General features: G+C 39.4%; 1 protein-coding gene across 5 annotated transcripts in view; it reads left to right on the top strand.

Moving 5' to 3' along the window:
* The first annotated feature begins 9,673 nt into the window (after nt 1–9,673).
* dtnbb (dystrobrevin, beta b) overlaps nt 9,674–14,856 on the top strand; it is a 65,624-nt gene continuing 60,441 nt past the window's right edge. For 2 of the 5 annotated variants that reach the window (XM_079573499.1, XM_079573500.1), the window contains exon 1: nt 9,674–9,791. The gene's annotated coding sequence lies outside the window, so the exon portion shown is untranslated. The remainder of the gene's footprint in view (nt 9,792–14,856) is intronic. The other 3 variants (XM_079573498.1, XM_079573497.1, XM_079573496.1) reach the window with 3 other exon arrangements.

A 14,856-nucleotide genomic window follows, 5' to 3' on the forward strand; every position in this document is an offset into this window, starting at 1 on the left:
ACAACTGTCCTACAGTTGTCCTACACTGTCACTCAAAAAGGTCAGAATTGCCGTCATGCACGAGCTTAATATAGAAGGTGCAGTGACACATATGGCCTGAGGTGGCAGTAGTGAGTGTAAAATGGCCAACTTGCATCCAGCCCCTTTAATAAGGGTTTCCGTGGGGCATTGAAAAGCTAAAGTTAATGCCTGAAATGTCATTTAAAAGCATTAAATTTGATTCCGATGGGCATTAACCTCTTAACCCCCACCTTACCTTATTTTCTCCAGTTTGGTTTTACCCAAATCTAAACCTTCTTAACCTGACAGTTTACAGTCTATTGTCACATTTTTGTCATGTTATTTCCATTACACTAAAACACCAAATGCAGCCGAAACGCAACACAAATAAAGCAGTGAAAGTGTGACAACAAAAACAAGGAAGAAGCTGCGATGAGTTTTGTAGGTCTTAGCTTTCAAATGAGACCTATAGACTGTAAGCTCTCAGGTCAAGATAGAAGAGGTTTTAGATTCGGGTGAAGTGGAGAAAATGCATAGCAAAGGTGTTTGCCTTCGCAGACTTTCCTCATCTCCTCCTCGCTCTTTAATATTAACATGGCGCTACAGCCTCTTACAGCCAACTACAATCCCACGGCTGTGAGTTAAAGTGACAGTCTGTAAGTTTAAATGCTTTACAAATTGAATAGATTGTGTACAATTGACTGCCTGGGTCTGAAATTAGACATAAGTAATATTAAATCATAATATATATTTTTAAAGTCCTTCCTTTTGCTGATTTCAGACACTATAAAGAAACCCCGGGATACCACTTTGACCAATGAGACGAGTTTTTCCTGTGAACCAGCCTGTCTGGTCCAATCAGGAGGGAGGGGGAGGAGCTTGATCATTTGCATTTACTCTCTCGTCATTTTCAAAGCTCGGAGTGGCTTCTGGTCCAAGAGCGGAAGAATTTGATTGTTTCCTCTCAAATTTCATTCTCCCCTCACTTTGCAATCTTACAGACTATCCCTTTAAACACAGTCAGTAAAAGAGTCCACCCGCCCTTTCCCAGTAGTAGAAAATATTAAAGCGTTCAGTCACACTAGTGCTGACCAACAATCCTCAAGCGTATGTAGCCATGTTGTAAAGTCGCACTAATAACTAATAATAACAAACATCAGGTCATTTAAAAACTGATCTGCAAAAAAGCAATATCTACATGGTTTGAAAATTCCGAATTTTACACTAATCTCGATGCTGCAAGTTTTGACCTTTGAACTTTTTATACTGCACTTGGATTATATGTCAAATCATTTATAGTAAGGCCACTTTTTAGAAACGCTAACGGGTTTGTTGTTAGAAAATCAGGTTTTAAGGCATTGACTTATATCGATAATCGAGGCACAATACGAACAGAGTCGCACTTTACAGCAGAGTAATAACACGGGAATGGGACTGAAAAAGCTTAAAGTAATGAATTCTTCAGCTTTGTTTTCATAATACAGTGAACAGTGAGGGTTAATTACCAAAACATTTATCATGCTGCACTTTTAGGTACCATTCTATTAGATCTAGGTTTGTAGAAAAGCCAAAATATTCACTCAAGAGTAACATTGTTCTCATACAATTTCATTTAAAACATTTAAATAGAGGTGGGTAGAGGAGTATTTACTCAAGTAAAAGTTAAAAAGTAACTGTCGGCATAAATTGTGTGAAACTAAACATAAAATCATGTGGACATCGTGACATTTACAAAGACGATTCCCAGAAAATGACAAAGAACCCAGAAAATCAAAATAATTGTAAAGAATAAGGCGCGCAAGACGATCTACATCTTTTTTATACATCGAAATGAAACAATTGCCGCTTATATTTACTGAGAGTAGAAAAAATTACGATTATTAAGTACAGATAATTCATTACAATTTTACTCAAGTAGAAGTTAAAAGTACTGCATGATAAACCTACTCTAAGTAACTGAGAACTACCCGCCTCCGCATTTAAATAATTACAAAACTAAAAGCGCCTAAACTTCTCGAATACTAAGTAAGTTTTGAGCATAAAAGTCAGGACACTTTGTAATAACTACACCTTATGTCACATGTGTCAAAGGCCCGCGGGCCACATGCGACCCGCGTGATTATTTAATGTGGCCCTTTGAGGAGCGTGCATTCCTGAGCACGTCAAAAAAGTCTCATACCCATTCCTGTGCAGAGTTATGGATTTTTTAAAGAAATAACCAGAATACTCATTTTAGCCACTAGGGGGCAGCTTTAAATTAAAAAAAGGAAAGAATTCCACACGTGTCCAGCAGACACAACATAATAAGAGATGAGGATATAAACAGCACATTATAGCCACGTGGTAAATGGTCAGTCTGCCCCACCCCTGATTTATATAGCCTTAATAAATGATGAGTTAACATAAACAATTCATCAGTTAACACTTGTAACACTGTTATTAAGTTTTAGTGACACTTTACTGATTATTTAGTGATGATGATGATTAAGGCTAAATAAGGTGTAGTTATTAACAAATAGACAAACAGTAAGTCATCCTTAAGATATAGCACACAAAATGCAAAGCTTTTCTCATATGATGCATGAATCTTTAGTACAGGTTTACTCACAGTGAGAGTTATTTTTACGCTCAAGTACAATGTGATACCACCTGCCTATTACAATGCTATTACTGTGCTGTAAAGCTTCAAAAAAAAAAGTCCTTAAAGATCAATATTTTGCTTCACTCAAGTCATTTGGATATCACTTTTTTGCAGGTTACAATCAAACGGAAAGATTTTACACTGGACGAGCAAAAAAAAATAGTTTTGTGCAATGTATTTGTAGAATTTCAATCCAATCAGAAACAGTCGTGTGTCGGCGATGTTTGCACTTGGTTCGCTTTGTCGTCTATTTTTGTAAACTTTAGAGATGAGCGTAGTTTTTATAAGCGGGAAAGGTGAATGTGTATTTTTCTAGTGCCGTTTTAGACTGACATTTTTCCTCACAATAATGGCCTGATTTCTTTTTTTAAAAAGCGGACAAACACAAAGGGCGCTAACGATAATCAGTGGTTGTTATGAATAGAGTACCTCCTATACTTCTGCATGGCAGGGAAGTGCAACTACCTGTACATTTTTATATAGAGACTGTATGTTTGTTATTACCGGAAGAAATGCTTATGTATTTAAAACGTGTGTATAGTTTTAGACTTCGGAGAATTAACTTTATATAATGAAAACGTGGTTGCACAGGATTTTTTTTCACTCGTTCGAAGCACTTCTGAACCCCAGGGATCTTGGAAAGCAACTGTACAGCACTCAACTAATGTTCACTGATGTAAAGCCATTGGTCTTGGTTTTAAACGGGGTTGTGCGCAGTAGCTGTGAGAGGCTTGTGTAAAAAACAGTGGAAGAGACAGCAGCAGTGGTTCTCAAACTTTTATCACAGAAAAAATGCATACTTTGGTACTAGGCCCGTTTCACAGCTTACTGGGTCTCTTTTGGGATCATGCTCAGAGGAAATGCTAGAAAACTAGAATGCAACTTCATGAAATTGTCTACACTAAATGTGGTCCTGGAAAAAAAAGTCAGGTATCATCCTTTTAAAGGGACTATGCGGAATTTAAACATGTTAAAATTAAGTATTTTCCTCCCCCTACATGTTCCAGCCATGTCCTAATGTATAGAATGAGCCCAGACCTGTTCACCACAACTGCCTCTAAAATCCTGCACTGTCACTCAAAAAGTTGTTAATTCGGGTCTGAAGTGCCGTCATGCACGAGCTTAATATAGAAGTTGCAGTTACGCATAATACCTGAGGTGGCAGGAGTGAGTATAAAATGACTAACTTGCATCTAGCCCCTTTAAATAAGCCAATAACAGTCATTTTTAACAGGCTCAAGTAGTGATACTTAGGAGTGAGACAATATATCGATTTTCCGATATATCGCGATATTTTGCGGGACGATGCGACACCAATACTTTTTATATCGATACTCTTGATGACGTCATGCATATTAATGGATGCTTGGAGCTGCTCCCACATGAACAAAGCTCAGAGCTTTTCCTTTGGCAGAGAATTTACATGATCTGAGGCTCTTTCTTTTCATTTTTATTTAGTCTTATTTTAGTCGACTAAAATATCTAGACATTTTAGTCCTAGTTTTAGTCTCATGAAAAACTTTTTATTTAGGTTTAGTCCAGTTTTAGTAAAAATATCACTTTGACTAAAATTTAAGACTAAATAATTTAGTCGACGAAATTAACACTGGTTTCGGATCATATTGAAATTGAAATTGCACACATTTTTTGGGCATCTCTGTCCACTCAAAAGCATTACATTTGACTACCTTAAGCACGGCACGTTTCATTAAAGGGATTATACGGAGTTTAAAAAATATGTATTTTCCTCCCCCTACATGTTCCAGCCATGTCCTAATGTGTAGAATGAGCTCTGACCTGTTCACCACAACTGCCGTTCAGGTCCGAAGTGCCGTTATCCACGAGCTTAATATAGAAGGTGCAGTTACACTTATGACCTGAGGTGGCAGTAGTGAGTATAAAATGGCTCACTTGCATCTAGCCCCCCTAAAGTTCACACTACATTTCTGTTCTTTGAAAACTAGTAAAGTCAGTGCATTATTGGACCTTTGTTAGTATTTTTAAGCACGAAACTCTGCAAAATCACTGTATTCCCATCTGACAGAGACCCAAAGCCCCAGGAGTGAACTGTCCCATTGACCATTTGGTAGTGTCTAAATCCGGACTCTGGTGGAGACTTGGCCCTGAATGAAACCAGGACTAGATCAAACAAACTCATGACATGGCGTTTGGTGTGAAAACTTTGAGAACCACTGATCTTTAGCGTTTCACCGTCAAGCTTTTCTACTTCACTGCCGCACACGCACAACCCTGCTCAAAAAAACAAAACAAAAAAAGAACAGAGTATATTGTCCTTTTCCAAAATGCATTTTCAGAATAACGTGTTGTGTTTGTCCTCTGTGTGGAAGCGCAGGGAGAAATCCAGATCACTGTGAATATCTGTTCATTTACAGCTCGATTCATTGTCTGCACCGAGAAAGAAACGTTTTTAATTTGTTTCGCCAACACTTTACCTTGCTTTGAACTGTGAGAAAGGACAGAAAAAATACTGAAATGATCTATTATTTAAATGCTTTTATGTAGAGTTTTATAGCAATTCACGAAGGTACAAGACGGCACTAAGACTTAACCGTCTCATCGGACACTTTTAGAAATCCATTCACAAAACAATCACCCTTTTATGCAAGACTTTTGGGAGAACTACAAAGATAAATTGATTCTTTTTTTCTTTATTTGTCCGATTCTTCGATCAAATAAGAAGAAAAGTCGGTAAATATTTGCATAAAAGGGTCCAGAGTTTTAGCCGATCACGGATTAGGAAAAGCCAAAGTCACCTTTAACAGCGGAATCACACCATGTTTTTATCTTAGTGAATCAAAGTAATATATTTTACTGAATATATTTTAATATATATTTGATAATTGTTTTGTTTTTTTCAATCAACAGGGTATTTACTATAAAGTTAATAATAATGTTTGTGAGCTGTCGAGTTTGGACTAAATGAACTGACAACTTTTCTAATGTTAAACGTCCAGGTTTTCTATCATCTGTCGTCTCTTTTTTTCCGTAATGTTGTTTGTAAAATCAGGAGTCGTGTCATTTCAAGTCACGGAAGTGTTTTTTTTTTTTTTTTTTGTACTTGTATTTGAATGAGAGAGTAGTGTTTGTTGATGTGTTGACACTGACAAATGTTTAATCCAGTTTGAGTCACGTTATCGATATATGGAAGTCCACGAAAGCCACTGTGGGGGGAAAAAGTCAAGATGCATTTGCAGAAAATCCCAAAATTTCGGTGTGTTCAAAGCTGACAGGGGCGGGTCTAAGGGGAGGCCATTGTGAGCACAGGCCACGCTTTGAATGTGGCCTTAGATATTCTAACTGACATTATAATCGACTTTTTTGAATTTCAAACTATGCTATAGCGTTGTTGCCTCGTCAAAGATATAGTAGTATTATTTCAGTCGTATTTCTTAGCTGCTGCTTCTTCATGCTTTGTTCTGCACTTCCTGGATACATTTGCGGCTTTGTTAAAACCTGAAACTGTCCAACATTAAACCAGTTCTGAGCGTGTGTTTACCAGGCCGTGCTGAAGCTGTAAACCACGCCGTAAATCGAAACCGGAAGCTAGTTTTTGAGTAAGATTCCCACCAGGAGGGGGAGCCCCAGTCAAAGTCTTCACCAGCTCTAGAGAAGGGGTTACCAAACTTTCCGGTCCACCACCCCCAAAAATCACCAGACCAACAACTCAGGCCCCCCTACAGTAAAATATAATTAGTGTTGATAATAAATTCAGGGACACAACATTTAAAGTCTGCTTTATTAATGTTTGCTTTGATAGTATACTTAGATATTTGGCTTGATTTCACTAAATAATAAACTGCTTTCAATCAAAAATACATCAAATTCAAAACTACTGTCTTGAAAATCATTACTTTGGTAACCTCTCACGCAGACATGTCAAACTGGCGGCCCACGAGCCAAATCCGGCCCGCGAGATGATTTAATCTGGCCCCTGACTTGTAGAGAATTCCTGAGTCTGCAAAATAAAGTCTAGCCTATTCCTGGAAATAACCATTATGCTCATTCCAGCCACTAGGGGGCAACTTACATTTAAAAAAGGAAAGAATTCCACACGTGTCCAGAAGAGGGCACTGCCATAAGAGATCAGGATATAAACAACACATTATTGCCCCGTGGTAACTGGTCAGTTTGCCCCAGGGCAGCTGTGACTACAATAGCAACTTACCACAACAGAGTTTGGAGTCACTGAATAATGACTGCAATATAATGACTACAGTGTACTCTGAGAAACTTGTGACAGGCTTGTGAAGCGCAATACAAGTTTAAGACATTATTATTTACTACAGTCCTGTCAGGCTTTTATTTTAAAATCACAGCTCATTATTATTCATTTATTGGAAGCATGTTTTCCTAATAGTATTTTCAAGCTACAATTCGGCCCACGACCCAAATGAGTTTGACACCCCTGCTCTAGAGCCTGAACTTCATTGTATCTATTTAATTCAGATTCATATTTCAGAGACATAATTCCAACTTATAAAATGTAAAATATAAACGCTGAGGAACCAAAAATGATGTTTTTAAGTCTCTTTTTAGGCCCCATATGCAGGATGTGTTGACTTAAATGTAAACTTGTTCAAAGCTTGGCTCTTTCTACCACACATGTTCTTTGAAAATACAGGAATTCTTGTTGACTGTTAGGCCTGAAATCGTACACATTGTTGCTCCTTGCACACAAATTCCTTTTTAATATCGAAGTTTCCCCCACTCTTCTGCTTCATGAAAATACGCCGATTTTTTTAGTAATTCAAATGGAATTATTAGAATGGAATACATCTCAGTTTACCAGATTCCTTTAATAGTGGATGAAAACAGTGCGGACATGCTCCTGCTTTTTCCTTTTATTACTATATTCAAACTATCTTCAGCAGAACTCACTTTACGTCCTTGCAAGATGTTTTATTTAACTTGTTTGGTCTTTATGTTCTCCAGTTTTGACATATTTGACTTCTTACCGTCACAGTGGCTTCGGGTTTTCCATAGATCTGAACAAATGACCATTTTCTGCCGTAACTGAGTCATACTGAGTCATGTCAGGTTAATTATAAACGTGTTGTTGTTGGGAAGTGTCATTTTCATTGTTTGCATCATCCACTGTTTGAAGAAAAAAACGTCAAAAAACAAAACCATCTTCACCTGTTTGTGTCACTGTGTGTCTCCTAAACTCTTAAACTCTGGGTGAATGTAAAATAGTAATCAGCACTTGTAAACAAAGTGTATTTTATCAAACATTATAGAATATTATAAATAAAATATGACTGAAAACATAAGTGTGTAGTTGGATTTTTAAAACGTAAATGGAATGTTTGTGAAGGCTCTCCATCGTCCAGGGAGTATGTTTTGTCGGGAGTACATTCTGAAGAAGGTGTCGGCCTGCAGATGGCGCTGTCGTCCTACTGCCCCATTTAGGAAAACAGCGCCGAAAATCTGTGTCTGCAGAGCGATGATTAGGTTTCGATCAAACCCAACATTTTTTGCCATAAAAATCACAATGCAATAGGCCATGGGTATAAACATTTGGTCCTATGGATGATTTTGAGAAATATGACACAAATCAGAGAAAATACTGTCAAGTCCGTTACCATTTTCATGGAAAAGTATAGATTTTAAGGCGGAACTAAGTAACTTGTGCCCCTAGAGGGCATAAGCGCCACTGCAGGGGTCATAGCATGTTGCGTTTTTTTTTTTGCCTTGCCAGGCCAGAAAACCACAATTGTAACTTTTCCTGCATTGGTTTGGAGGCGCAATACACTCTAATCATGAAGAAGAAGCTAACAGGCTAACAGGCAAAGCTAACTGTGGGCTTGCGCCACTTAAACAGTATTTACAGCCAAGTTTGAGTGAAAAAAAATATCTCCACAACTCAATTACACAATGGAGTTGTTGTTTTTTACTCAAACTTGGTTGTAAACACTTCTAAAGTGGCGATAGCCCCCAGTTAGCTTTGCCCGTTAGCCTGTTGGCTTCTTCGTGATTCTTTAAGTGTGTATTGTACCTCTGAGCCGAAGCCAGGGAAGTTGCAAGAGAGGTTTTCTGGTCAGACTCCAGGGGGAGATGAAAGACCCCCCAATCATCCCATTAACACTTACCCCCAGAGGGAATATGAAAAGGATTTATTAAGGTTAGCAAGTTGCGTAGTACTGCTTTGCATCCAGGCAAGTTTACTTCAACAACTTACAGGCCCTGCACCTAATATTGGCGACGTTTTATATCAAGGGGTGCTCGTTAAAGGTGCATTATGCAACTTTTTATGTGAAATAAATTAGATTTTTGAGCGTATTTGACCTTGTCGTGACCCAGCGGCTGTATGAGCAGTCATCATGGTGCCTTTACTTTCCATCGCAGTGGTGTCTAGGATGCTCCAGGATCAACTGTAGACACCATTGTGATGGAAAGTAAAGGTGCCATGCGGACCACATATTACAGCCACTGGGTCACTACAAGGTCAAATGCGCACAAACATCAACTTTGTTTTGCATAAAAAGTTGCATAATGCACCTTTAACGAGCACCCCTTGATTTACAGCGTCACCAATACTAGGTACAGGGCCTTTAAGTTGTTGAAGTAAACTTGCCTGGATGCCCCCTTTTGGGTAACACAAAATGCAATATTCTTCCAGATTATTATTTGTTATATATACATAGTTATGATTCATGGTTTAATCCCCAACTGCTCAACCTCTTCCTTCTTTCTTCCCTTTGCACCACTTGCACCTGATAGTCCCAAGTTTCGCTCCAGCGTCTCTGCGTACATGACCATAACTCACCCGAACAGCTGCCTGCTTGATAGTGGCAGTGGCCCTTTAATAAAGCGTGCGCGCACATGCGTAAACGCGCGTGTAGTAGGTGTCCGCGCATGGCATTTGGGTCTCTGCGCTCCCACCGTCCTCTGTCTGCCGCCTCTACCGCCGCTGCTGCTGATGCTGATGCTGGGGATGCGGACACCAGCGCTCCCTTCTCCATCACCGTCCCTTTAGCTCCTCGTCAGCGCATTTTTTTTTCTTTTTTTCTTTTTTGGAACGGGGGGAATCAATCCATGAGAAAACGCGAGAGATGACATGGAGAAGTCACGGTGATGGCTCGTCGTTGGTGCGCTTCGTCATCGCTGTAAACGCAAGGATTCTTCAAAGGTAAGCGCCTCAATACCTGTCTTCTTCTCTCTTTTTTTTATTCTTTTATTTTTATTTTCCACAAACACGTAGCCTACTGCACGTTTCACCGGTTCTCTGTCACAAATCCCCCCCCATATCCAAAAGTGTCGCGATATATACGAAGCTCCCGAAGATGCGAGGAGGATTTGCCTTTTGAATGCCCCAAAAAAAACTGCACGCGCGCTGGATCACGACACGGCAAGAAAGCAGGTAAATGGGCAATTAAATCGGAGGATAGTGATAATGGCTGCTTCGGTGACGCGCTGTCGCTGTTGTATTTTGTGAATCGGGTCGTGCTCGGGTCTAATTGCGCGGAGATTGGTTGGGGATGAGATCAGCGGAAGGCAGTGCTGCAGTAGCTTGGTCTTTACTCAAAGGGATGTTGTCATTAGCGACCAGCCTAAGGTGCGGTGATAATTTAACAAAAACATCAATTTCTTCCCCCCCTCGATCCACCTCAGTTATGTTTTGCCCTCGCGTCTGTGGAGAAACGACACGAAAACGTCAACGTCGCGTGCTCTTTGCATCGATTTCATGTCTCACATTAATTATTGACATCTCATAACCAGGAGGGATGGCACTGTCTCCCATCTAGCAGCCTGTGTAGTTGGATTTTTTTTTTTTACGCATAGTGCTGTGCCAATTCCTACTCCCGTCCCGTTTCCCCCCGTAGAGCTATGCAAAAAAAGAAGAAAAAAAAAAAAAAAAACAGCAGCGCGTGTTTACAATAGGCTTTTGTGATGCATTCAAGTGTCAGATGATGATTTCTCTCTCCCACTCTTCTCTCAAAGTCTCGGGCTGAAGAAGCGGGTCTTGTATTTGTTATGTAATAATACGCCAGACTAATCAGATACTGTACCCGGGCAGTGAGACGAGGCTGCCACTGTACATTTATTCTCAAGTTGCAAAAAACTGCGCTGGTGATTTGAATGGATTTTGAATTACGAAGAGGATTCAAACTTAAATGAGAAACAGAAAAAATGTCATATTTTTGGTAACCTTTCAACCCCGTCTTGGGTTACCCCCAGAGGGACTACGAAAAGGATTTATTGAGGTAAACAAGATAGTTAGTTCTTCTTTAAAGGTGCATTATGCAACTTTTTATGTGTATTTGACCTTGTAGTGAACCAGGGGCTGTATGAGTGGTCAGCATGGTGCCTTTACTTTCCTTCACAGTGGTCTCTAGGACGCTCCAGGATCCATTGTTTGGTGACGGAGCCTCTCAACAAAAAAAACCTACAAAGCATTTGAGGCCACAGTGATGGAAAGTAAAAGCACCCACTCATGCAACCACTGGTCACTACAAGGTCAAATGCGCACAAATATCAACTTTTTTTTTTGCATAAAAAGTTGCATAATGCACCTTTAACGAACACCCCTTGATTCAAAGCGTAAACTTTCCTGGATGCCCCCTTTTGGGTAACACAAAATGCTATACTCTTCCAAATTATTTGGTAACCTCCGACCCCCCGCCTTAACCGAGTGCATCGTCTCCATTTCGACTTTACCCAAATTGAAAAGCTTCTCGACTTGAGCTTACAGACTATATGGGCCAGAGTAATGCCTTATTTGAAAGCTAAGACCGAGAAAAACTGATGTTTATTAACCTCTTAACCCCCACCTGAACCAAGCAAACTTTCTACAGGTTGGCATTACTCAAATCTAAAAGCATCTTGAAATAAGTGTCAACACTACTGCAGGAACTGTCCTTGTGTTGTGCTGTACTGACAGTAATAAAGGAAAGTCTTCCTTAAAATCTTCCAGTTGTCTGACTGAGTATTTTCAAGGCAATTGGGTTCCTGGAATTTTATTAGTAACAAGAATGTATTTAATCAAGTGACTATAAGTTGAACTACTCAATTGAACAATACTGGCCATTGGTGAGTTAACAATATTGTAGATTATGAGTCAAATTAGCTTGACTTTTTCAAGGCAATCGGTTTCCAAGGTTTTTTCAAGTAAAGACCAATAATCATTTCTTTCAGTGTAGTAAAACGCGTCAAAAAAGCAACCAAGAAAGCAACAAAAAACTACAAAACACAACATTAAGAACTACAAAAACACGACCAAAAAGAGACAAAAAAAGAGACAAAAACACGGCAAAAACGTGGCCACAACAACGCAACAAAAAAGATACTCTGGCCTATAAAGTTTGGGAAATTCCATAGTTACCATGGAGAGCCGCCACCTTTGCAGCTGTTAGTATACATTTCCATTTGCTACAAAACAGTATAAAAAGTGGAGAAAAAAGCCGTGGAGCAGCTCCGTTAGCTGCTGAGTTGCTGCTGGTAAATACATCACCACTCACTGTGGTGTCCAAGTATTTTAATGTGAACAATAACTCTATTTGTTTACAATTGCTGCTAATCCCATAATGCAGGAGTAGGCAAGTGTGCGTCGAGGAGGGCCGATTTTCACCACTGCCAAAACATCAAGGGCCGAACCTCACCATTGTAGCTCAAAGTAAAGAAGCATTTCCTGCTAATGCCAATGTTATGCATTATATACGACATATTGGGATTTTCGGCCAGGAAACTTAAGAAATACTGAAAGAATGTACTTTTGTACTTTAACAGGTATTTGATCTTATATAACAATATTTCTCAACATCACCCTGTGGGCCAGAGGTTCTGTGCTGGAGGGCTGGATTTGGCCCCTGGGCCTGACGTTGCCTACCCCTGCCATAATGCTTAGCGATATGACATCACATTCCCAAACTCTATAGGCTGTAAACTCCAGTTCAGAAGCTTTCAGATTTGGGTAAAGCCAAACTGGAGAACATCTGTTTGGTTAAGGTGCGGGTTAACAGAGGTCAACACATCTTTTTCCTCATGTTGTCGTCGTCACTTTTTCATCTCTTTTTTGCCACTTTTTTGTTGCACTTTTATCGCTCTGTTGTCACATTTGTGTGGCTTTTATGGTCACTTTTGTTGGGCTTTCATCCTCATTTTCTTCTTGTTTTTGTCGCTATTTTGACACTTTTTTTCACAAAGCTTTCAGATGGGGGTTAAGAGGAAATCCCACTGAGTACATCAACAATAACAATCCTTTCAGTTTGATATATTGAGGCAAGAAAATATCACGATAAACGATATTATTGAAGACTGTTTTATGCCACGGAAGCTAACACAAAAAAGTGGACATTTCAATACAATAAAGTTCAATATATTGAGTCAGAAAACTATCGCCATTAACAATATTATTGAAGACCTCATAATGCAACAGAAACTACCTCTCCAGCTTCAAAATGACAGAAAAAAGCTTTGTCTGTTTTTACTCCCGACTTGTAGTAAGGAGTTCAGAGGCGCCACTACAGAGTTATGTCACAGAAACACAGAGCGACTGTATCAAACTGTGAAGCGCAGACTTGAGAAGGATTCCCCTCAGTTCCTCCAGAGGCCGGTCACATGACTGTCAACTCGGCTGCCGACGCACGTGAGACCGACTGGGATGTGCAAATTTGACTGTATACACTAGAGCTTCACTGTGGCTCACTTTAGCGGTCACTGGGCCTGGCACTTTAATTACTAAATCCACTTATCGTTCCAAAAATGACGGATTAACAATATGTTTTTTAGGCTCAGTACATTTATTTGTGTTTTTTGCTCTTCTTTCTTTAATGAAATAATTGTGCTTCATATTTATTGCAACTCAAATGTTAATCAATACACTGTGTGCCCATTAATACAAGTACATTTGTAACAAGAGATACAGTGCTTTTCATTTGTCAGGGCAACAGTTTCAGTGAGACATAATCGTCTGCAGTGTTGGGAATAACGTTTGACAAAAGTAATGACTTACAAAAATATATTCCTTTTTTAAGTAACTTGAATATAACATATTACATAACCTCTTAACCCCCTTGCTTTAACTAAGCACATTTTCTCCAGTTCTGATTTACCCAAATCTAGCTTTTTTGTTGCTGTTTTGATGCTTTTTTGTCACATCCTCTTCCTCCTTTACGGCTTGTTTTTACACTTTTTTTCATGAAGGTTTTAGATTTGTCGAACTGGAGAAAATGTGCTTAAGGTTAAGGTAAGAGGTTGAACAAAATACAGGGATATGTCAGTCATTATAATTTGAGTGTAAAGTGCATTTAAAGAGACTAGATGCAAGTTGGTCACTTTATGCTCACTACTGCCGCCTCAGGTCATGCGTGTAACTGCAGTCTCTATATTAAGCTCGTGTATGACGGCACTTCGGACCTGAATTAACAACTTTTTGAGTGAGGATTTTAGAGGCAGTTGTGGTGAACAGGTCTGGGCCCATTTATGGCTGGAACATGTAGGGGGAGGAAAATACTTAGTTTTAACATTATAGTCTGTATAGTCCCTTTAATGGTCTGTATTGATGTATGAACAAAAAATGCCAAACTCTGGCCAAATAAAATGCAGCACCAAATCAAGTTTTCTTATACACTGGTGTATAAGATCTGCAGTTGTGTGTATTCAATGTTGTGAAAACAAAATCAGGGGAAGCTATGTAAAAGGAAATCTTTGACACTTCTGCTCGTGGCATTATTACTATTTTCAGTTTATACTTTACCAAATGTAACTCAAAAGTAACTCAGAGTAGTGTAACTCAGTAATATGCAATACATATTTAAAGCTGTAACTGTTAAAGCAGTACTCAGTAACTCGTACCCCTAAAGGCCATAAGCACCACTGCAGGTGTCATAGCATATTGTGTTTTTTTACTCATTAATTGTCCATGAGAGTAAATACAACACTGACAGAAAAGATAAAGGGAGAGAGGGATATTGTACATCCAATTACACAATGGAGATCATTTTTTTCACTCAAACTTAGCTGTAAATACTGTTTAAGTAGCGCTAGCCCAGAGTTAGCTTTGCCCATTAGCCCGTTAGCCCGTTAGCTTCTTCTTTGTGATTCCATTAGTGTGTATTGGGGACTCCGGCCCGGTGCAGGAAAGCTGCAATTGTGGTTTTCTGGCCAGAGACACCAGGGGGAGATGAAAGACCCCCCAATCATCCCATTAACACTTGTAGTACCCCCTGAGGGACTAGGAAAGGATTTACTAAGGG

This window comes from Gobius niger (genome assembly GCF_951799975.1).
Source record: "Gobius niger genome assembly, chromosome: 16".
NCBI lineage: Eukaryota > Metazoa > Chordata > Actinopteri > Gobiiformes > Gobiidae > Gobius > Gobius niger.